Source organism: Oryctolagus cuniculus, chromosome 4 (assembly GCF_964237555.1).
Source record: "Oryctolagus cuniculus chromosome 4, mOryCun1.1, whole genome shotgun sequence".
In the NCBI taxonomy this organism is placed as follows: Eukaryota; Metazoa; Chordata; class Mammalia; order Lagomorpha; family Leporidae; genus Oryctolagus; species Oryctolagus cuniculus.
The window spans coordinates 91,489,711-91,512,181 of record NC_091435.1 but is presented as its reverse complement, the minus strand read 5'-3'; the positions used below and the strand labels follow the sequence as shown (position 1 = coordinate 91,512,181).

General features: G+C 48.0%; 1 protein-coding gene and 1 long non-coding RNA gene across 19 annotated transcripts in view; one reads left to right on the top strand and one right to left on the bottom strand.

Moving 5' to 3' along the window:
* LOC108177991 (uncharacterized) overlaps positions 1–9,872 on the bottom strand; it is a 140,036-nt gene extending 130,164 nt beyond the window's left edge. The window contains exons 1-2 of one of the 2 annotated variants that reach the window (XR_011388006.1): positions 9,695–9,872; positions 3,918–3,993 (exon numbers count right to left, since the gene is read on the bottom strand). This is a non-coding gene — a long non-coding RNA (uncharacterized lncRNA). The remainder of the gene's footprint in view (positions 1–3,917; positions 3,994–9,694) is intronic. The other variant, XR_011388007.1, reaches the window with a different exon arrangement.
* LPP (LIM domain containing preferred translocation partner in lipoma) overlaps positions 9,468–22,471 on the top strand; it is a 727,525-nt gene continuing 714,521 nt past the window's right edge. For 4 of the 17 annotated variants that reach the window (XM_070072374.1, XM_070072378.1, XM_070072372.1 and 1 more), the window contains exon 1: positions 9,719–9,815. The gene's annotated coding sequence lies outside the window, so the exon portion shown is untranslated. Of the gene's footprint in view, positions 9,816–9,905; positions 10,020–22,471 lie in introns of those variants that run through there. The other 13 variants (XM_070072379.1, XM_051859193.2, XM_051859195.2 and 10 more) reach the window with 11 other exon arrangements.

The window sequence follows — 22,471 nt, the reverse complement described above, 5'->3', positions numbered from 1 at the left end:
CACCCGTTCAATCTGAGAACTAGACTAAATGGGTTTCTAAAAGCTACATATGGGGCCGGCGCCGCGGCTCACTAGGCTAATCCTCCGCCTTGCGGCGCCGGCACAACGGGTTCTAGTCCTGGTCGGGGCACCGGATTCTGTCCCGGTTGCCCCTCTTCCAGGCCAGCTCTCTGCTGTGGCCAGGGAGTGCAGTGGAGGATGGCCCAAGTGCTTGGCCCTGCACCCCATGGGAGACCAGGATAAGTACCTGGCTCCTGCCATCGGATCAGCGCGGTGTGCCGGCCGCAACGCCCCGGCAGTGGCGGCCATTGGAGGGTGAACCAACGGCAAAGGAAGACCTTTCTCTCTCTGTCTCTCTCTCTCTCACTGTCCACTCTGCCTGTCAAAAAAAAAAAAAAAAAAAAAAGCTACATATGGAGGAGGGCATTGTGGCACAGCAGTTTAAGCTTCTGCTTTGAATGCCTGTATCCCATATTCTGTTTATGCATGCTGATTCATGCCTTGGCTACTTCACTTACTATCCAGCATCCTGCTGAATGCACCTGGGAAGGCAGTGGATAATGGCCAAGTACTAGGCTCCCTAATACATACATGGGAGACCCAGATGGAGTTCCAGGTTCCTGGCTTTGGCCTGGCCCAGCCACAGCTGTTACAGGCACTTGGAGAGTGAACTAATGAATGGAAGCTCTTGCTCTCTCTCTCTCTCTCTCCCTTTTTCTCTCTGGCACTCTTGTCTTTCAAATAAATACATAACAGATAAATAGATAAACCTTCAAAAAAGTTACGTATGTGCATATATATGTAGGTTGACCCACAGGTGATAAGACTGGCCAGGAGCAGGAAACAAGCTAGTGCAATGCCAATCCCACTGCGTAGAACACCCTGTGCACTGGATCTGGGTGGCTTATCCCTTGATCAAGAGTCCTTTGGGTAAAATCAATGTCCAGGATAGATCACCTGCTTCTCCTCTGCGCCCTCCTGCTATTTTCTGTTCCTTTCTTGAACAGTCTTCACCTCCCTATATTCATTCAATTTTGCCATTTCTCTTTTCACCTCCCTCATAAGGTCATCTATTCTTACCTCCACTTTCTATGTTCAGATCATAGTTAACTATTTTTAGCTTTCTGATCTTACCATGATCACACAATTCTGTCTTTACATGCATTGTTCCCTTTGCCTAGAGTATTCCTTATGGCCCTAAATTTCTTCACGTAACTAACACCTACTTTCTTTTTAGGTCTTATTTTACCTAGTATTTCTTTTAGCCAATCTTCTTTGCTCTTACATCCCCAAAGACCTGGGTACAACTCCTATAGACTCTCATAACAATTTTTTAAAGATTTATTTATTTATTTGAAAAGCAGAGTTAGAGAGAGGCAGAGGCAGCGAGAGAGAGGTCTTCCATCTGCCGGTTCACTCCCCAAATGGTTGCAATGGCCAAAGCCAGGCAGATCCGAAGCCAGGCTGATCCGAAGCCAGGAGCCTGGAGCTTCCTCTGGGTCTTCCACGTGGGTGCAGGGGCTCAAGGATTTGGGCCATCTTCTGCTGCTTTCTCAGGCACATTAGCAGAGAGTTGGATTGGAAGTGAGCAGCCAGGTCTCAAACTGGTGCCCATACAGGATGCCAGCACTGCGGGCAGCAGCTTTAGCTGGTACACCACAGCACTAGCCCTGCTCATAATAATTTGGCTCAATTTGATATCATTCACAGATATCATTTTTTTTTTGATGGGTAGAGTTAGACAGAGAGAGAGACAGAGAGAAAGGTCTTCCTTCTGTTGGTTCACCCCCCAAATGGCCGCTACAGCTGGTGCACTGTGCCGATCTGAAGCCAGGAGCCAGGCACTTCCTCCTGGTCTCCCATGTGGGTGCAGGGCCCAAGCACCTGGGCCCTCCTCCACTGCCCGCCTGGGCCACAGCAGAGAGCTGGACTGGAAGAGGAGCAACTGGGACAGAACCGGGACCCGACCAGGACTAGAACCCGGTGTGCCGGCGCCGCAGGTGGAGGATTAGCCTAGTGAGCTGCAGCACCGGCCTACAGATATCATTTCTATAGTAACTGAGTAGGTAATTGTAAGTTCAATCAACCTATAGCAACCCCCTTGGCTATGTCTCATTTCTTGTTGTATCTCTAGTATTTAGTCAAGTACCTGCTTTACACCAGGTACTTGGAAATGCTTGTGAGATAATAAAAGAATAATTAAAAATAATTCATCCACATTTTGAACACCTACTCAACTTCAAAATACACCTTCTGTATTAATAGGTACTGAAGAAAGGTTTACTTGAACAAATCTTGTGCTATAGTAAAACAAAAAATTCAACTACCTAAATTGGGCCACTTTTGAGAGTGAAAGGTAATGCTATTAATAATTATCCCATGACAATAGGCATAAGTTGGGACCACTGAAGCAACTTGGATGTATGGTTACCCTATTTGACTAAGAACACATCATGCTGGACCATTGCTAATTCTGATTCAGACTCTGATTTAAGACTGGGTTAGGAAGCATTCTGGGCACTATACCCATTCTCTAAAAGGTCAAGTGAGTATGAAAGATTATCATCATATAGTCAAATACCCAACAGTGAGTGATTATCATCTCGTAGCTAAATATTAAGCAGTGAGTTACTGATAAATAAACTGCCCGTGATTCTTAATTTTCTTTATTCTTTACCCCAATGAATGTTACTTGCATTTTGATTATGTGGGGGCACACACCATAGGAGACATTGTAATTTATATAATTTTTTGAACTGTAACAATTAGTCATCATAAAATGGAAGGAAACAAATTCAAATCTGTAGCTTCTTACATCTGCCATGGTGATCAAGCATAATCCTTTAAACGTAATCAGAGGTAGGAATAAAATGTCAAAGCCATGTACTTTAAAGAATTTAATTGGAGTTTCAGTCATCATCCCACTTTTTTCCTTAAAGAAAAGCACTCAGGGAATTTAGACATCAGTTTAGTAATCCTCACTTGAAAGCTGTGTGCTATAAAGCTATCCACATTCTACTTGGGGAAATCAAGGCTTAATATATATTGAATTTGGGTCAGTTTTTGGCTTACTTGATTTATTCTTGTCAATTTAAGGGTCAAATTAAGGGTCAGACAGACCAGTTGAGAACATTGGGGTTAACTTAGAAGCACTGAGTAGGGAAAAGAGTGTCAGAAATCATGAACTCTGATACCAATACTTCTGTACACTTCCATAGTGTGTACACTTTTCAGTGTACTTTTATACTTATTTTTTGGCAAGTTTATTTATATTTATTTGAAAGGCAGAATGAGAGAGGTAGAGGGGGAGAGGGAGCCATATCTTCCATCTGCTGATTCAGTCCCCAAATGTCAACAACAGACAAGACTATACAGCAGGGGCCCAGGTACTAGAGGCATCACGTGTTGCATCTCAGGGTGTGCATCAGCAGGAAGCTGGATCAGAAGCAGAGGCAGGACTTGAACTCAGGACATCCCAAAGCAGCAGCACAACCTGCTACAGCACAGTGCCCACATCAGCATTATTTTATTTGATACACGCCTTAGAGATACAGAGGGACGTGGTGGTGGTGGGGTCTCCATCTGGTAGATGAGTAAGTGAATGAATGAGAGAGGTTCAGGGGGATGAAATGACTTGTCCAGGGTCATATCTTTATTAACAAAGTTGGGACTAGAAACCAGTCACTTATCTCTGAGCCTGAACATCCTCTCTGAGCTGTTCTATGATTGAGTGCTATGTCTTGACCTTAGCTCCATGGGAAACCTACAGAAACACGGACAATCCTACTTGGCATTTATGAATGCCGTCACAACCATTCAAACTGCTTATATTTCTGCTCAGGAAATCCTGAGAGGTTACTATTTTCTCCCTGCCTGACTGCTATGTATTATAGGCAGAGAGAAAGTTCCTAACAAACCTGCTGAAAGGAAGCAGCTCCGGCAGCCCGAGCCATCTCAGCACTTCAAGTTACAAGCTGTAGCCACGTGGGTGATCTGGAATAAAAAGATATCCAGATGAACAAGCCTACAGTGTTTCACAAGTCAGGTCAAGAAATACCACCTGCCTGACGCAGACTTTGTAATGTTCAGATGAGGGTGCAAATGCCAGCCCCTTTGGTTTAACATATCATTTTAGGTCCTCGGTTTACTTAAGGTCACAAGCCAGCAGACTGACCAAAACATATTTATTACTGATTCTGAAAACTGTGTAAACTTTGTGCCTAAATCCACGTTGGCTCGATTCTTCCAAAGTCACTGAAGAAAGTAGGTATAACATCATTTTTTTTCTCCTAAAGAAAAGACCTAGTCCTCAACAAAAGGAGAAAATAGTCACTTTGTAAGTCTGATGATGTAGTCTTTTTTTTTTTTTTACATCAAAAACATCGTTTCTTGTTATATATTGCGGTGTCAAGAACAGAGAAGAGGCAAATCTTTCGTAAACTGTTTTATTATCATTAATGCTGCATTTACTAAAGCCCACCACCACTATTTATTGAATCAGGTTTTCTCCTCTTTTCCAAAGGCAGATGCTCATCTGGTTGGCCTGGAGTCCCTGTCGTCCAAAGGGCAAGTTTGCATCCCACATTGGTACTTCACCTTGGGGGGAGAACTGTGCAACAGGATGCACCAAATGTTAGAACTGTCATGTGTGCTTAGTTTATCCTGGAAAAAGAGGACTCTAGGAATTTAGACATTTTAAATTTGATATAACACTGCCAAATAATCATAGTTTAATCCCATGTCTGTTCTTATAGTGGAACCATATCCTCAATTAATTAATAAATGTGAGTATGCTCAACGTTAGTGCTCAAAGGGCACCTGGTGACACAAGACGAATATTAGACCTCTCTTCTTGCTCCTTCTGGTACCTGTGCAGAGTCATAGTCTGAGATAACACAATCAATCTTGCAGAAAGAGGGCATCAGTCGAGTTGCTTTTCTAGCCAAGATGAAGGATCCACTCACTCAGTAACTCACTCCCTGGACAACATTTGGTTATAAGTGTCAGATATCGCCTTGGCTATCGGGAGGAGAAATGAACATGGCATGAATCCTGGTGTAAAGGATATGACGTTTGGGAGATCGAACGAATGAAAAATTATAATGCAATAGAATACTCAAATATATACCTTTCTTAGGAGATAGAAAAATTATTTTTCTATCAATGGAGGCGTTTGGAAGGAAGGAAGATTCCTTGAGAGATGCCTATAACAAGACAGGTGGGCTCTGCACTTGTGAAGATGGACCTGGGAGATTCTTTCAGGTTCGGAGGAGGAAACTGAATGAAGAAAGCCCAGAGACAGGAAATCAAAGAAGGGGTGGCACACTGTCGGGGGCTATGGAAGGTGCCAGAGGTGCAGCCTATAATTGCAAAAATCCTACTAGGACTTGGTCATGGAATGAGGAGAGGCAGCCAGAAGGTTTGGGTTAATTTGGTTGATTATTATGGAATTTTCACAAGTTTTTTTTTTTTTTTTTTTTTGGCATGCTATACTTTGGAAAAATGAATTTAGTCTCTTGGTAGAATGTAACATCAAACTGAAAAGCCGGGAGAGTACTAGAGAACAGTAAACCCAAGGATCTCACTCTATCGATAAAGAGACTGAGCCCAGAGAGGAGATAACTTGTCAAGAGTTGCACAGCAATTTTAGGACAAGAGAAGGACTGTAACCCTTTGTTTCTGTGCCCTCCCCGTGCTAGCCTTGTTGTTGCTCCCAAATGATTGGGCTCCTCTGAGTCTTCATCTCCCTTTCCCATTTATCTAGTTGCATACAGACCTCATCTCTTGATGAAGGTGTCTGATTTTATTTAAACTCGGGCCCGACACCTTCCCTCTTCTTCTGCCTTTGACAAAGAGTAAGAAAAACAGAACAAAAATCATGGGGCCGGTGCTGTGGCGTAGCAGGTAAAGCTGCCGCCTGCAGTGTTGGCATCCAGCTCTCTGCTATGGCCTGGGAAAGCAATAGAAGATGGCCCAAGTCCTTGGGCCCCTGCAGCCACGTGGGAGATCCAGAGGAAGTTCCTGGCTTCGGATCGGTGCAGCTCCAGCCATTGTGGCCAATTGGGGAGTGAACCAGCGGATGGAAGACCTCTCTTTCTCTCTCTCTGTGCTTCTTCTCTCTGTGTAACTGACTTTCAAGTAAAATAAAATAAATCTTTTTTTTTTTTTTAAAAGAAGACAAAACAAAATCAAAAACCCAAACAGCAGGATGCTTACAATGACCAAGGCAGGCAGTATGATAACAACTCAGACACACATTAGACTCTTGGTCCAGAAAGAGACAAAGGTGAGGTAACCAGCTGCACCACCCAGGGCCTACGGACTGAAGTTACACAGAGTGGAGGGAGTGCTCTGTGGAGGCCATGAGAAGGCTGGAGATGGCAGCAGGGGGTGGGAGGGATATTCAAGAGGAGTCTGAAGAGTGTGAGTGTGTTAGGGTTGCCAGGTGAATGGAGAAGCCTGCTCCTGAAAGAGGAACTTGTGCAAAGGCGGATAAACACGGAGAGGTAGGGTGTGCTCGAAAACTCTAGAACTTCAACTGGCAAGAGGGAAGGGGCGTGAGAAGGATAGAAAGATAGAAGCAAGTAGGCCACAAACCACGAAGGGCTGTGTGAACCACACTAAGGAGTCTGGCCTGATGGGATTGAAGCTGGGGAGAAGCAACTTCAGATGGGTACGCACTCTCTATGTCCCATAGACCTCTTGTCCTTATTATTCCTCTAGTAGTCTCTTCACAGCTTTTTCTCTTGGTCCATAGCTTTTCCTCTTGGTCAGCTGAAGGAGATCATGAGCTCCTCACACTGGAGTGTTCAAACTGAGACCAGATGGTCACTCAGCAGTAGGCAGGCGAGCTGCCAGGATGCCAGGGCTCAGGATGGAATCTCAGCTTACCAAAGTACTAACCCTGTGTTAAGAGCAAGCTGCTTAACCTTTCCAAGGCTTGCTTCCTTATGGACAAAACAGGGACACAGGAATGCCGACTTTAGAAGGGTTTTGTGAGGGTTAAGTGAATTGCATATGAACAATTCGAAGATTATTGCCTGGTATATTATAAGCACTCCAAAACAAGGACAGGCATGAGCGATGCAAAAGCCTTTGGGGACTGGAATGGATTCAGGAATGGTGAGACCACAGCCAAGTTGGCCTGAAAGTCTTTTGTGCCATCACTGGACCAATGAGAACGCAGCCCTTGGCCCTTGGCCCACCAGTGTGCCATCCACAGACTACATGCCACCCACCCTCCTTGAAATTCTGCGCTTCATTTAGTCTCTGAACTGGTAAACTTTTTCTCTATCATCAAGTCCGCAAAAATGACACACGCTGCCTTTCAAGTTCAAGCCCACCAGAGCAAGTGTTAATAGGATGTTGAGAAAGAGAGGGCAAAAGAGACCAGAACAGCAAATGAGAATGTGGCTTTGGGTTTGGGGCTGGCACTGGTGCAACACTGTATGTAGTTCATCAAGCATCCAATTTATGACTGCGTAGCTTGTACTCCTGGTGAGTGCCTCACAAGTCAAAATTATCTTTTGTGATTCCCTTTATGTAATGCTCACACTAACACCATGCCTACATGAGCCAGTCATACAGATTTCAGGAGTTGAAATATTTCAGTGATCTTCCCCAGCACACTCATACAACAGTTTCAACATAATTAGTAGAATCTTTGGATCCGACACAGCACTCTTATAATGTGTATGATGGAGGAAATGAATGACTCTAATTATACCTTATTAAATTTTATTAATCCTCATTAGAACCCTATTATTCTTTATAAGTGTGTTGCTGGGGAGAGGAGAGGAAGAAATGCTGGTCAAATCCGTTATATCTAACAAGGATTGGGTGAGTCCGCTCTTATTTCATGAGATAACTGGGATCTTTTCATACTAAACCATAGCACTGAGGACACAGGTTTGCCGAAACATCTGCTACAGTGAATGGATTGGGTTGTAACAGGATCTGATCCTACTGCCCTGGAACAGAATCTCTTGAAGAACTCATAGAAGTGTTTGCCATTTCAAATCATGTTTGCTGCAAAGAAAGCAACAGTATTTCATTACGCTGTGGAATGGGTGCATCCTCACCCTTGCCCTTACACTACATTCATATGTTTTATGTGTAGATGAGCAAATTGACAGGGACAAGGAGATTAATTAGAGCCCAGAAGCGCCTGAACTCAAAGACTGCACAAAGCGGGCTCCCTAAGGCTGAGAACACGTGTGTTTACATTCATTGCCTTAATTCTGTCAAAAGAATTCCACCAAAATCTAACCTAGGAAGAATCACGCTTGGAATCTCCATGACTAGGTAACCTATGCTGTATTCTCTCTATTCCTGCCTGGAAGCAGGCAGTGCTGGGGGTCAGGGCCAGGTGCATGGTGGAGAGAGTGTAGGATTGGCCAAGGGACCAAGGTTTGTGTTGGGCGAGTCACTGACTTTAGTGTTTGCCCCAAATGCAGAGGGAATCACACCTTGATCTCACTCACCTGAAGATGCGGTTGTTGTGTGGGTGAGAATGGGTACATTAAGATGTGCTGAGGTGAGGAATTCTTATTTTAGGTATTGTCAGGAGAGAACGAGAAGGGAAGGAAGTCTCGGGTCTCGGAGCACCTTCCAGGAAATGGCTGCCACACATTATAACCGCTTGACATAGTTAATGGAGGTTCTCATCGTGGCTCACATTCACAAATGTCAGACGAAAAAAACCCGACGCCAGCCTTCCAAGAACAGGCTTGTCTTTATTCAAACCAGTTCCCCCAGTTCTTGGGCTGTTTCTGAAGCCATAAGCACAGAGCAGGTTTTCTGGGCTTCCTGGAGGGGCTTTAAACATTCAACTCCAGGGGCTCCTTTACTTACGTGCTCTGCAGTACTGACTGTCAATGGTACTCAGGGCTCGCTGGCAACCAGGACCTTCCAGGAACTGGCTGCTGGGCCAAGGGCAGTCTGAAATCACTTCTCTGGGTGGTCTACACTGCCTGGTGACACCCAAGCCAGATCCCTCTAGAGTCGGCCCTGCCGGTCTGGAGGCAGGAACCAGCTGCGGGACAGAGCAGCGGGTCTGCTCCCGCATTCCAGGCGTGAACGACCCTGAACAAGTCGTCTCTTTTCTGAGAGCGTCAGTTGCGACTTGCATGGGTTGCAACTTGGTCTTTGGCAGCTCTGACAGCCTGTAAGTTTGGAGCCGAGCTGGGAAGCCAGGGAGGGGCGGGGGGAGCAGGAAACTGGAAGGCGATTCCACGGCCGGATCTTTTCCGCTCGGGCTCAGCGCTCTCCTCTGGCGCCCGAACAGCAGCCCCTGGCTCCCCCGTTTCTCCAGCAGCCCCTTGACTGGGCCGCTTCCTCCTACGTCTCCTTCCTCTTCCTCCGAGCCTCCACACCTCCCTCTTTCCCTTCCTCCTTTGCAAGCTCCCTGCATTCCCGCGTCTCCTCCTCTTCCTCCCAGGAAATGCACTGCCCTCGGTGCGCCCACCTTTTGGCAAAGGCACTGCCCGCTGCGGCGCCCCCTCCCCCGCCGGGCGGACGCTGCGCGGCGGCCCCGCGGGCACCCGCCTTCCCATACCTTACATGGACAAATGCGTGCAGGCAAAGTCAGGAATTCAGGCCCCTGACGTCAGCCTCCAGCGCTCAGGGCACCGCACGGGAGACCGAGGGGAGGGGGTGGGGACGGTGGGGAGGAAGGAGGGGGAAAGGCACCAACCAGCAGCCGCTCCAGCCCTGTCGAAGTTTCACTTTTTGTCTGTGGGTTCGCTCCCGGGCCCCGCGCGAGCTTTCCCGGGATAAGTAGCTTTAGCGAGCGGCACAGAGCCGGGCGCCGCAAGGTAAGGGCTGGCTGCACCGCCCGGGGGTGCGGGACGCGGAGCGCGGGCGGCGCGCTCGCTGGGGCCGGTGCGGGGCGCGGGGCCGGGCCTGTCCGGGGCCGGGGACAATGGGAGGGGGAGTGCCCGGGCACCTCCTCCTCCGCCTCTGCCTCCGCCTCCAGCCGCCGCCACCGCCGCCGCTGCCCGGGCTGCCTCCTCCCCGAGGTATTGTTGCAAATCCTCCTTCCTTCCCCCTAGCCTCCGCCTGCGGGCGCCTCGGGAACCCCCAGCCCTCCCCGGGCGCGAGCGCCTCTGGGGCGGCATGAGTGCGGGGCGCAGAGCGCGGGGCGCGCGCGCTGCCGGGGCTGCCGGGCCGTGGTGCGGAAGTGCCGGCCGCGGCCCAATCACGGGGTGCGCGCCATGGGGGGAGGGGGGTCCAGAGTTTTTGGGGAAAGCGTCGACCCTAGGCTGGGCGGGGTTGGAGTCTTTCCCCGCGCGCCCCCTGCCTGGGCTTTTCTGGGCGCCCAGGGGGCGGGGCCACGCCCAGCCGCTCGCTCGGAGCTTTCGCGGAATCCCGGTTGTCACAGTCGAAAGGGCCTAGGGATCCAGACATCCAAGTCCCCCATTTTACAGTCGGGAGGACTGAGGCCCAGGGGGCAGGAGGGCCTTCCCCGAAGTCATTTACTGCGGGCCGAGCCATAACGACTATGGCCGGCCCCCAGCTCCTGGTCCCTTCTCCAAGCATTTTTGGAGTAGCCCCTCGGTGGCAGGGCAGTGCTGGGGGTGCTGGGCCTAGACCTGGCCTTCAGGGATTGCTGAGCTTATCCCAGAAGCCCAATCTGACCGCAGGTGGGAGGTGCAGCTGCCTGGGGAAAGGCGTGGATAGGTTTTAGGCGAGCTGGGGGAAGGAATTTGATTTTCTCTCTCAAACTTGGGAGAGATGCAGGGTAGCCCCTTTGGACGGGGCTGTATTGGATCAGGGCTTTTGAAGGATGGGGAGTTATCTGACGCCCCCGGTGGCACCGAGAAAGGCCCTCGGGGATAAGGGACAGCAGACCAGAGGGGACCACAGTCTGTGGGCAGTGGAGATGGAACTGGAAATGTTAGTTTGAGGCCTGGCCGGAAGGGGGAGTGGGCTATTCCCTGGAAGTGTGCAGGAGTTCTGGGGTAGGGCGGGGTCTTTGCCTCCCTGGGGTCCTAGGGCCACTGCAAAGGCTCTCTGGCTTCTCTTCCCTGCAAGGCATCAGCGGCTGTTTCTCCTGCCTCACAGAACAGTTACCAAAACTCGTGGCCATCACTGAGCCACTTTCCTCATACCAGACATGGTTAACAGAAAGTTTCCAACTCACTTTCTCTCTCAAGCCTTTTCTCCTCTTTCTAAGTTTCTTGCTTCCTCAATAAAACTCGTTTTCACTAAGGTGTTAGTGACTTTCTGCCCCCCACCCCGCCCTCCCCGCCATGTGCTTTTAAGAAAGTTTTAAAGAACTGAAGGGAGAGTGTGTGGCTAGGGGTGCCTTTGGAAAGCAGATCTCCGCCCCTCCCATCCTTAACTCCCTCTGTTTTCCAGATCCAGAGCAGTGCAGCCCTAGAAACTAGTGCGTAACAGTGGGGCAGGGGCCAGAGCACCCAGCAGGGTTTTTACCCCAACACCGAGGCCTTGACAGGCCAGAACAGGGCTGGAGTGCGGAACCTCCAGGCCACAGGACATAAAAGCCTCACGACATCATTTGGTCTGGCCCTGCCAAAGCCACTGCCGGCGGGACTCGAAGTTCAATAAATCTGCAGCAGGCTGATTTTTAGGTTGATCATTTTGTATGGCCTGAGAATGATGTTATAAATACCCAGAAAAAAGGTTCTCCATCCTGGTCTTGAGTGTAGACTGCAGATGGGATTTGCCGTATGAGTGGAAGGGTGGCAAGCCTGTGGCCTTTGCGTCAGGCAATCCTCCAGGGTCAGGTTTCCTGTAAACAGCTGGAGCCTAGAGTTGGCTTCGGGGCCAGGCAGTGGGCGGAGGAGCTGACTGGCTCCGCTGGGACCAGCCTTTCTTAGAGTGACACAGTCTGATGGAAAGGCAGGCCTTCGCAGGCAGTGGTGGGTGGCAGAGGAGACCTGATTACAAAGGGCCTTAAAAATCCCAGGTGACAAAGTTTGGTCCTGACTTGAAGTCCTCATTGGAGCGTGCTGAGCAGGCTGGGACCTGAGGGGAGGCACTGGCCTTGGGAAGCCTCCTGCTGCCCAGTTCCAGCGGGAGAGGCAATGATTTGGCCCTGCGAGTATTGTCAGTGAGTGTTTGCTCATTTCCATGACTTATGTTACGGAGTGCCTGTTATGTGCCATTGGCGAATATGAAAATTTTATAGCACGCTGCTGTTTTTATTGAGACAAATAAATTGCAGTAAATCAATTTTAAAGCATTCTTTTTTCACATTTTCCTTTCACTGAAATCCACTTTCTTGTCATAATGGATGTGTGGTGGTAGAGCAGTTCTCTTTCACCCTAAGTTAACACAGTGGTTTAGATCTGATGAAAATGTATTAATCACGTTCTTTATGAACGTCCATTGTTTTGTGCTGTATAAAACACTTTCCCATCAGCTATTCCACTGGAATCTCAAAGATCTCAGGGCTGGGAAGCCCGGGATTTGCTGGGACTGAAACAGAGCAGTGGGGTAGAAGATGGCGGGTAACATGGCAAAGCCAGAAAGCCAGAAGAAGGGAAACGGAGTGCATGAAACACCTTCTGGATCCCGCTTATGCAAGACTAGCTAGGCTCTGGGAGCGCAAAGACGAGGAAGACTCCTGGAGGAGCACACGTGTGGGTGTGGGGGGGCGGGGGGGCGGGGTCAGCAGATGAAGTGCTTGAGGTATGTTTTGACTGCTCTGCCCTGAGGAGGGTCGTCATCCTCAGGGAAGCCGTCGTAGAGGTGGCAGTGTCAGAATGGAGTCTTGCGGCCCAGGCAGGAATTGCCCAAGCGGGAGGGAGGATCTGCAGGTGCAGGGAAGAAGGTGGCTTATTCTCAAGGCTGAGGTATGAATGCGGGCTTGGAGGGGGCTCTGGGAAGTGGAGAAGGGCAGAGCTTTCGTCCTTCTGGTAAGTAAGGTGTAAGCTTATCTTGGGCTCCAGGGGCCGACAAATGGTTCGGTGGAGACCGACTGGAGAGCGAAGCTGGGCAGGGCTCTGCACCATCTCTGGGATTATGTATTTGGATGGTCACAAGCTACAGTGCTTCCTGCTAGCTGAGTGAACCTGAGACTTTGACCCAGGGCAGCAATTAGGTGCTCAGAGCTGAGTGTGTCCGCAGTGGGTAGGGACTTTTTCTGGGTTGTGCCCTGCTGGAGGTGGGCAAGGCGGCATGAAGCTGGTGTCTGGGTGGAAATCCATGGATGTGCAGGTGCACAGGAGGTACACGACACGCGGGTAAAGGGGAGGGGGAAGGGATGGCAGTGTTGTGGGATTCTGCCCGTAGGCCTGGAGGAAGGACTGCTGTGTTCCTAATGTAGATCACACAGATGAGATTGGGGGGTGAGTGCGTGGCTGGAGGGCTAAGGGGTTGAATGCTTGGAAGCAGGTAGACCAGAGTTGAGGCTAGAAAATGTTTATCTTCTCATTCTCTCCTAATAATACAATTTTTAAAAAATTTAAAATACTTGTGTAATTATCATATTGATTCATTGAGGCAGGTTTGAGGATTGTAACTTTTGTTTTGCAGATGAGAGAATGACAAGTGAAATAAGGTTCACAACTTAGTGACATGGTGTAGTTTGGGACCTTTGTCTGATCTGGAGCCTTCTCACCTTTCTTTTCTGTGTTTGCAAGCACAGGAAGTTGAAATCCACTGTGTTCTTTGGCATCCTTCCCTGGAATTTCATTCAGCACACATTCCTTGCATCCCAATGGGATGAGAGTTGAGGGCTCACCTGGGTGAGCAGCCTGCTGTGTTCCACAAGGGAGCTGCCCTTGACCTCTGTTTTCTCCGAAGAGGCTGCCATTCCCTCCGCCTTAGGGTTTCTACTCTCTCCAGACCTAACTGGAGAAGCCCCAGCGCCTGTCAGCCCCGCCTCTCTCTCCATCCCCCTGTGGCAGTAAGCATTTGCTGGGCATCTGCAGACAGGCCGTCGGAGTGGTCAAGTAACCAGGTGATCAGCAATGAAGGGCGTGGGTCTCAGGCATTGCCCTTAACGTGGGGGCTTCTCTGGAGTTGAACCAAACAGCTCCTGTTGGATCCTGCCTTACCCTCAAGACTCAGAGAGATCCCTAGGGGCCTTCCTGTCACCTGCCTGCCTCAGGTGGGCCTTTGCATTTTGATAACTTGCAGATAAAGGCATGATGAGCTGCCTGTTTTCTGGTGAGAGGACATGGCCCCCAGGAATGGCACCTGGAGAAAGGACCAAGAGCTTGCGCTCTCGTCTTGAATCCTTGCCTCTCATCTCCGATGCCTTGAAGATGTTCAGTAGCCGTTTGCTGAGTGGATGAACAGCGTCTGTTGACACAATATAAGCGTGAATCACCACTTCACCTTAGCTACGCGCTTGTCTGCCTCGCTTCCACTTTAGAATAAGCTTCTTGAGGATGCTAATGCTGTCTCCTTTCTTGATGTCCGCATTCCCAATGCACATGAGTGTGCCCGACCCATGAGAGGCCTCCGGCAGTTCTTGCTGGATGAAGATAGGAAGTTCACTGCAACCAGGGACAGCAGTCACGGGGGAGGGGGACTGTTTTTCTGACCTCACCTCAGGAGCCTAAGGAGCCCCAGCACTGGCCTGAGAATCACCTGTGCTGAAGTTGTGCCCATGAGGTGAAGGCTGGGGAACCGAGGGACCAAGGAGTGGAGAGTTGCTAGGTCAGTGATGCTGAGAGCGATTGCACCTGCTGCTGCTCTAAAACTTTCCCCTCCCATAGCTGGTGGTTCTGCTGGCCTTGACCATTCCTGTTTCCTTAACCCATGCCTTTACCTATGCTGCTTCCTCCACCTGGGTATCTGCCTATTGTAAGCCTATAATCCTCTAAGATTGAGATCAGGGGCTGGTGCTGTGGCACAGTGGGTAAAGCCACTGCCTGCAGTGCTACGTCCCATATGGATGCTGGTTCGAGTCCTGGCTTCTCTACTTCCGATCCAGCTCTCTGCTGTGGCCTGGGAAAGCAGCAGAGGATGGTCCAAGTGCTTGGGCCCCTGCACCCACATGGGAGACCCAGATATAGCATCTGGCTGTTGGGACTGTTTGGGGAGTAAACCAGAGGATGGAAAATCACTCTCTCTCCCTTTCTAACTCTGCCTTTCAAATAAATAAAATAAATCTAAAAATGGAGATATAATTCACCTTGGGCCGTGAAGCAACTTGCAGACTGCTTGCCCTTCCCCTACATAGATGTGTGATCACTTCCAGCCCAGTCTTTTGTATTAAATTTAGTACAACCAGTTGCTGTCTAATGATATTTTGGTCAGTGGTGGTCTATATATACGGCAGCAGTACCCTAAGATTCTAATGTCCAGTGATGCTGTAAGCATCTTCATTTGTGGGAGTATACTTTATGATTTTTACAAAACAACGGAATTACTTGGCAACACACTTTTTAAAAAAAAGATTAATTTATTTATTTGAAAATCAGAGGTACAGAGAGAGAGAGAGAGAGAGAGAGAGAAGGATGTTTTTAATCCGGTGGTTCACTCCCCAGATGGCTACAATGGCCGGGACTGGTCCAGGCTGAACCCGGGTGCTAGAAGCTTCTGAGTCTCCCATGGAGGTGGCAGGGGCCCAAGCACTTGGGCCATCTTCTGCCACTTTCCCAGGCCATTAGCAGGGAGCTGGATTGGAAGTGGAACAGCCGGGACTCAAACTGGCGCCCATATGGGAGGCTGGCATCATAGGCAGCTGCTTTACCTGCTACACCATTACACTGGCCTTGACAACACGCCTCTTAGAACGTGTCCCTGTTGTTCAGCAACACATGGCCATAAGTTTGTGCTGAATGACTCCATGTGCCAGGCAGAGAAGCTGGATACTGGCCAGCAGAGAAAACTGAACTGGGCTTTTCCTTTAAGGAGCGCCGGTCTAGTATAGGAGACAGTTTAAAATAGAGCATGTTAAGGCCTTAATAAAGAGCTAATGGGAACAGGAAGAGAGGAGTGACTAGCGTCCTGGAAGATCTGGGAATGCGCATGGAAAAGAAGACATTTGAGTTAGGGTTCCAGGAGTGAGGAGGTGTTCACGTGGGGCAACCCATAAGGGTGGGGGAGCTTTCCAGGTAGAGAAGAGTCTTGTACACAGACCTGAGGCCCAGGAGTGTCTGGGGAAGAGAGAAGTGTGTTCGGAGATCACTGTGAGAGATGGGGATGGCTAGGGAGGGTGGGGTGATGGACAGCAGGCTGAACTAAGAACAATGGCAGAGGTGGCAAGGGGTGGGGGTCTATGATTGCTTCTTGAGCAAAGGAGGGCCTTCTTGGGTCTGTGCTTCCCACAGCTCTAATGGCTGAGAAGTAGCAGGCCAACCGCAGGAGCCTGGACCCAGCTTAGGAGACTGCTGAGAGACGGACCATTTCTCTGGTCAGCAGAGTAGAGAGGCAGCAAGGGATTCTGGAAGCTGTGCGCTGTTAAAATGATAGCAAGTAGTTTAGTGCCTACTCCTGTCCTTTTAATTATTTGCTAGCTTATCAGTCTTGTGTGGACAACTGTTTCCTGGATACCAGAGTTCATAGTCAGTAGGAGAAGCAGCAAGCTGGCAGCCAGGTCCTGCCTTGTCAGCACTGACAGGAGCCTTGGGGTGACCTGAGCCTTCGTGGTGCAGAGGAGGGAATTGAGGCCCCACACGGCTTTGTGTGGCCACACCCTTGTCACCTGAGCTGGTGTTGAGCCCTGGCCCAGCCTCCCGGACCAGCCCGCATTCCATGGTGGCTGTTCATTCTCAGTTTCTGCTGCTTCCTTATCCTGCCCTCTCAGCCCCAGGGGCTTTGCTTTGGAGAATTTTGGGAGGGATGGTAGCTTGGAGTGCACTTTATCTTTGGTTTGAACCTGGTGCTTTGCACTTTGAATGCAGTATGATTAAGGTGGTTCAGTTGGAATGTGTGTGTGGTTTGGGGATTTATTTATTTTACTGCCACTGATGGTTGTGGCTTGTGTGTGAGAACCAAGCTACTGGCTCTGTGCTAAGTCCGAGGTTCCATGCTTGTGACAGTCCCTCTCTCTGTACCCACTGTTCTTGTATGTGTCCTTACTTTTGCTTGCCTAAGGTTTTCAGACTGACCATCTCAGATCCATTGCAGGTAGATCCCCCTGCCTTTTCCTTTCCTCTTAAATGTGCCCGTCGCAGCCCATCTCACAGAACCTGTTAGTGTTTCATTCCCTTCATAGCACTTTATGTGGTGAATGCATTTTACAGTCATTTTTATTACTTAGTCCCCAACTGCTATCCAAGATATGGGTTGACAAGTCTTGTCTTGTGGAAGTGGCAGGAGTCCAGGGGTGAAGGAACCTTCCCAGTGGGGAGCAGGGCCTTAAGTGACAGAGTGAGAAAAGATTCCTGCCTCCAGAGCTCTTGTCCCACTCTGTCCCTTCTGCGGTGAGCAAGCCCTATACACAGGGAAGGAACTTCTTGTTATTTCACTGATATTCATTAGCAACCCCAGCTGCTTTAGTCCTTGGCTTTGGAAAGCAAGACTGAGAGTCAGGTTTGGGACCATGGAGCCTGAGAGCCTGGGCTTACCCATCCCATCATCTTGGTAGTACCATCACCCATGGTTTTTGATGTAGGGAAAACCAAGACCTGTGTTTGGGCCACCCATGAGCGCTGTGATCTTAAACAAGTTCTGAACATGCCTGAGCCTCAGCTACCCTCAAAAAGAGAGCAGCTGATGCAGGCATTTGTGGGAACCAGACACAGTTTTGTAAAGGGGCTTTATGAGGCAGTGTAGTGTTTGTGTCGGGCCAGTTCTGGGTGGCCAGCGTGGTGTCTGGCCCACAGGGGTGGGACCTTGCCCTGCAGGTGGGGAGCATGGCATTTAGACCCAGCTTGTTGCTAGTGCCAGGGCTTCTTGGGGTAAACACTGAAACCTGGGAAGGCTAGGACCAAGAGGCAATGGGAGCAAGCTTGCTCGGGCTACTGCTAGTTAAGAGATAAGGTTGACTCTCTGTGTGTGTGCTGTAGCTGGGTTCTTGGATCTGTTCTTTTCCATCCGGTGGCCTGAATAGCGACTTGGAACTGCAACCGTGGAAGCCCAGTGCTGTGCTAAATCCAGTGCCAGGAGGTCAGCAGAGTCACGTGCCCTTCGTCTTTCTAATAAATTTCCACTAAAGATTGTTCATGTTTAGTTCCCAGGAAGAAAACAACCGGGTTGGCACCTAGAGTGCCTTTCTTGTTTGGTATGAAAACTGATAGTTCCCAGGAACTGCAATAAGGAGTTGGCACGCAGAGGGTGGGGTGTGCCCTGACTCATGGGAAAGGCAAACTCTACAGGGACCAGGCGGGTGAGTGGCACTTTTTCTTAGAGTGAGGTGAAAGGTAGGTCAGCATTCCATTAGCTGCCCGTTTCTCCCCTGGAAATCTCTCCTCTGGGCCATGGCAGCTTCACTTGGAGAATATTAAGGTCCCAGCATTGACAGCTGGGCAGGACTTTAAAGAAATATTTGTCCATCAGTTTGACACATTTGTGTATTGATTTGCTTGGCATAATGTGCTAAAGTGTACCTTTGAATGGATGAGGGAAACTCTACTCTGGGTTTGGGAGCTAGAAACATGAAAGCTCTGTGATTCCTGTCTCCAGGTCATGTGAATAATCAAGATGATATGTGCCAGTATGTGCAGACAATATCTGAGACTGGTTGGGTGGTGCCTAACTCTAAGGTCCCTTGTAAACTTTACAGATGAGGCGACTGTCATTTGATTGTGCACTGAAGGGTGAGTGTAAAATTGTGGGAGGGGCTAGAGGAGGAGAAAATATTTAGATGCTTCCATTTAAATAAATTAACATGGAAGGAGACTTGGAGAGGAGAAAGTGCATGATGCCTTGGGCAATTACAGTCATGGGTGGCATAATAGAGTCCAGGGACATGAGGCTGAGACCAAGAAGGGCCCTGATGGCTTTTTGGAGTTGAGACTTCATCAAGTAGGACAGTGAGATGCTTGGGTCTGTCTTTTTGTAGATTGATTGATTGGTTATGGGGTGCTGGGTGGATTGGAGGATGGTGGAGAAAGTGAGAGGTCCTGCAGTACCCCAGGTGGAAGATTGAACAAAGCTGGACTAGGCTTGAGGCAGTGGATGTGAGTCACTCAGTCTTCTCGTTTTATAGAAATGGAGACCCAGGCCCTGAGCAGATACCACAGCCCTGGTCCCAGCACAGCCCTCTGGTGACCTCATCCTCTAACTGGTGTCTTAGAAGGGTGACAGAATGCATGCATGGGGAGAGAACTGTTTGTCAAGACAAGCCTCCACTGCTTTTCCTCTTGAAAGTATTCCAGGAAACCTTTTCATTCTGAATAGAATTGATTATTTCTGGATTTATAGAATCTCCAGTCACTGGGGGAAAACAACTGGTTTGGCACTGAGAGTGTCTTTCTTATTTGATATGAAAACTAATCATGTTACAGTGAAAATTCAAGCAATCTGGGTGAGCACTTGGGGTGGTGGTTAAGATGCCACTTAGGATACCCACATCTCATAGCAAAGGCCTGGGTTCCAGTCCCACCTCTGCTTCTTATCTAGCTTCCTGCTAGTGCACCCCTGGGGAGGCATCAGGTGATGGCTTAAGTACTAAGTACTTGGGTCCCTGTCACCCATGTGGGAGACCTAGAATGACTTCTATTTTCCTGGCTTCAGCCTGGCCCAGCCCTGGCTGTTGCAGAAATTTGGGAGGTGAACCAATATCTGGAAAATCTTTCTCTCCCTTTCAAGTAAAAGAAAATACATAAATGAAAATTTAAAAAATTCAGGCATTGGTTGAAGACCTCTGTAAGAGACTCTTTGAGGCCTTTCAACCTTGACTTTCCTTATTTCTTTATTCATTTGTTTTAATTCCTGGGAAGAAATATAGAAATATCATTTGGGGGTCCTCTCTCCATTTGTCTTCCTTATCATTGTAGTCATTTTGGAGAAAAGTCAGAAGTATGAACAGCTTAGTAAGAGAACCACCATTTTGGTGTCCATAAATTAACACTCACCAGAGAGATCTTTGTAGCCCAGGCCAGCTTGCATGATGTGATTGCAGTAGAACCATCAACGTAGTATGGCTCTTTCTGCAGCTTGCTAATTTTTTAAAATTTATTTATTTATTTGAAAAGCATAGCAATAGAAAGGAGGGAGAGAGAGAGAGGGAGGGTGGGAAGGAGAGAGGGAGATAGAAAGAGAGAGGGGGGGGAGAGAGAGAAAGAGAGAGAGAGAGAGAAAGAGAGAGAAACAAACTACATGGGTAATAGGAACCCAGTACTTGCACCATCACATGCTGCCTCCCAGGGTGGCACTAGCAGGAAGCTGGATCAGAAGCAGAAGTGGGAATTGACTCTAAGCACTCTGATATGAGATGTGGACTTTCCAAGCAGTGGCTTAACCTGCTGTGCTGTGAAGTCTGCCTCATTTGCCATTTTTTATAGGGTTTATAGTTAAGCATGTGTTTTTCTTATAACTTACAAGTGAATCATTCCAGTAGCCCTGTGGTTACTATGGTCCAAGTTTTACTGATCAGGAACTTGAGGCTGGGAAAGATTAAATGATCTGACCAGGGCTCAGCCTAGTTGGACATTGACCCAGGACTCAAGTTTTCTATTAACACGATACTAAAGTCCCCTTGTGCCTGCCTGTGCAGACATCTCAACCAGGCTCTGGCTTTTGTTCCTGTCCATACCCTCTGCATCCATTGTGGATCCTGATATGTGGTAGGAATTTAATAAACGTTTGTTGAATGAACCTATGAATGAATGTATTCTATAAATGAAGTAATAAATGACAACCTGAGTTTTAAGAATATCTTTAGTAGTATAGAAATTGAGTGATTTTTTAATTACTCTGAATCAAAAGACAATAAAAAAAGAGCTCACTTAGAATACATTTACTTAACTTCATTAAAAAATCAAAATCCCTCTACTTGAATACTTCTCTCTGATCTCTTTGAGACCATAATTCTAGTTGAAACTTCCCAAAAGTGCATGGCCACTTTTTTGTACATTTACATCATTTCTTTTTGCTTACTATTATTACAACAAAGCTCTTCCTTATTTTTTCCTGAGCTTTACATTTACCTGAAATCAATAAATCCTACTTTAACTACTAGCCTTTTGGCAGTAGGATAGTTTTAAGGTAAAAAAAAAATCAAGTGCAATTCAGTACATCAAAACACGTTAACAATAAGCATCAATGGAAATAGCTTTTATTCCCTTCTAAACTGTTTTGTAAAAACAATGACTTCTTAGGCATTTTTATTTTCCCCCACCTCTTAAAAATATTATTAATTTGAGAGGCAGAGAGACAGAGATCTCCCACCTGCTGGCTCATTCCGCAAATGCCTGTGATCACTAGGCTGGGCTGAGAGCCTGGAACTCAATCTAGGTCTTCTTTGTGGGTGGCAGGAGACCACCCCACCACTTGCGCCATTGCCACTGCCTCCTTTTCTCGGGTTATGAAGTCTCTGGGAGCTCCTGATTCTTTATCTGTAAAAGGGAATAACAGTGCCATTCATGGATCGTGGTTGTGCAAGGAGTTCTCTGGTCAGCGCGGAAAAGCGCTGGAGCCTGTGTAATGTCACTGCAAACTGTTGTCCCCATTCTTTTAGGTGGTTTAGGTGTCAGCCTACCAGATGGTAAGGCAGCTGAGCTCTTTCCCCTTTTGTTTCTCCACAGAAGACCTTAAATAAATATGTTTTGATTGGTTAAACTTGTTCTAAGTTCTTTGGAGTGAGAATTTACAGGCGTGAAAGTTTCAAGTATTTATTATTTTTCATATTTGTTGCCATTTATTCTCCAAAAATCCCACCTCTTTGCAGAGTCACTGGCAGTGTATGGATCTGCTTGTTTCACTGTATATGCACCAGGATTTAATTTTACAACTTGGGTTTGTCTTTGTGTAATTAATATGTAAGAAACAGTATTTAATTATTACTCTAACCTGCATTTCTTTCATTATCAAACATATTTCCCAAGCCATGATTTAGTGTTTGTGTTTCTCCTTGTGCAAATTGTCAAACGACAGTATTTAAAAACTGTCTGTGCTGTAGAAACTTGGTAAGAGAGGGCTAAAAATGCTTAGTGCTCTGAGTTGCCTAAATTTGCTTTATGTATTCATTCATTCAGTCCGTCCGTTGATGCTGTTGGGCACCTGCTATGTGCCAGGCAGTGTTCCAGGGGCTGCATATACTGTAAAGAAAAAACGGAATGCAGAAAGTCAGCGATCTACAATCCAGCTTCCTCATTTGATGTGTGTGGTAGCTGAGGCTTGGACAAGTGAGGTTAATTACCTAAGGTCATACAGCTCGTTCAGTAATAGAGCCGACCATTTATTTGAACAGTAATGATTTCAAGTGTTTTCTATCAGTAGGTTTTTAAACCCTGGAGACATCCTGGAAATTTCAGTGTTGTGATGTTAAATATTATCTCAAACTGTATCCACACTGAGAAAGCAAAGGCCTGGCTTGTGCTTCAGAAAACGTGTCCATCTGGTTCTTTGGTCTACTTAGATATAAGCCCTTCCTAGTCATCGC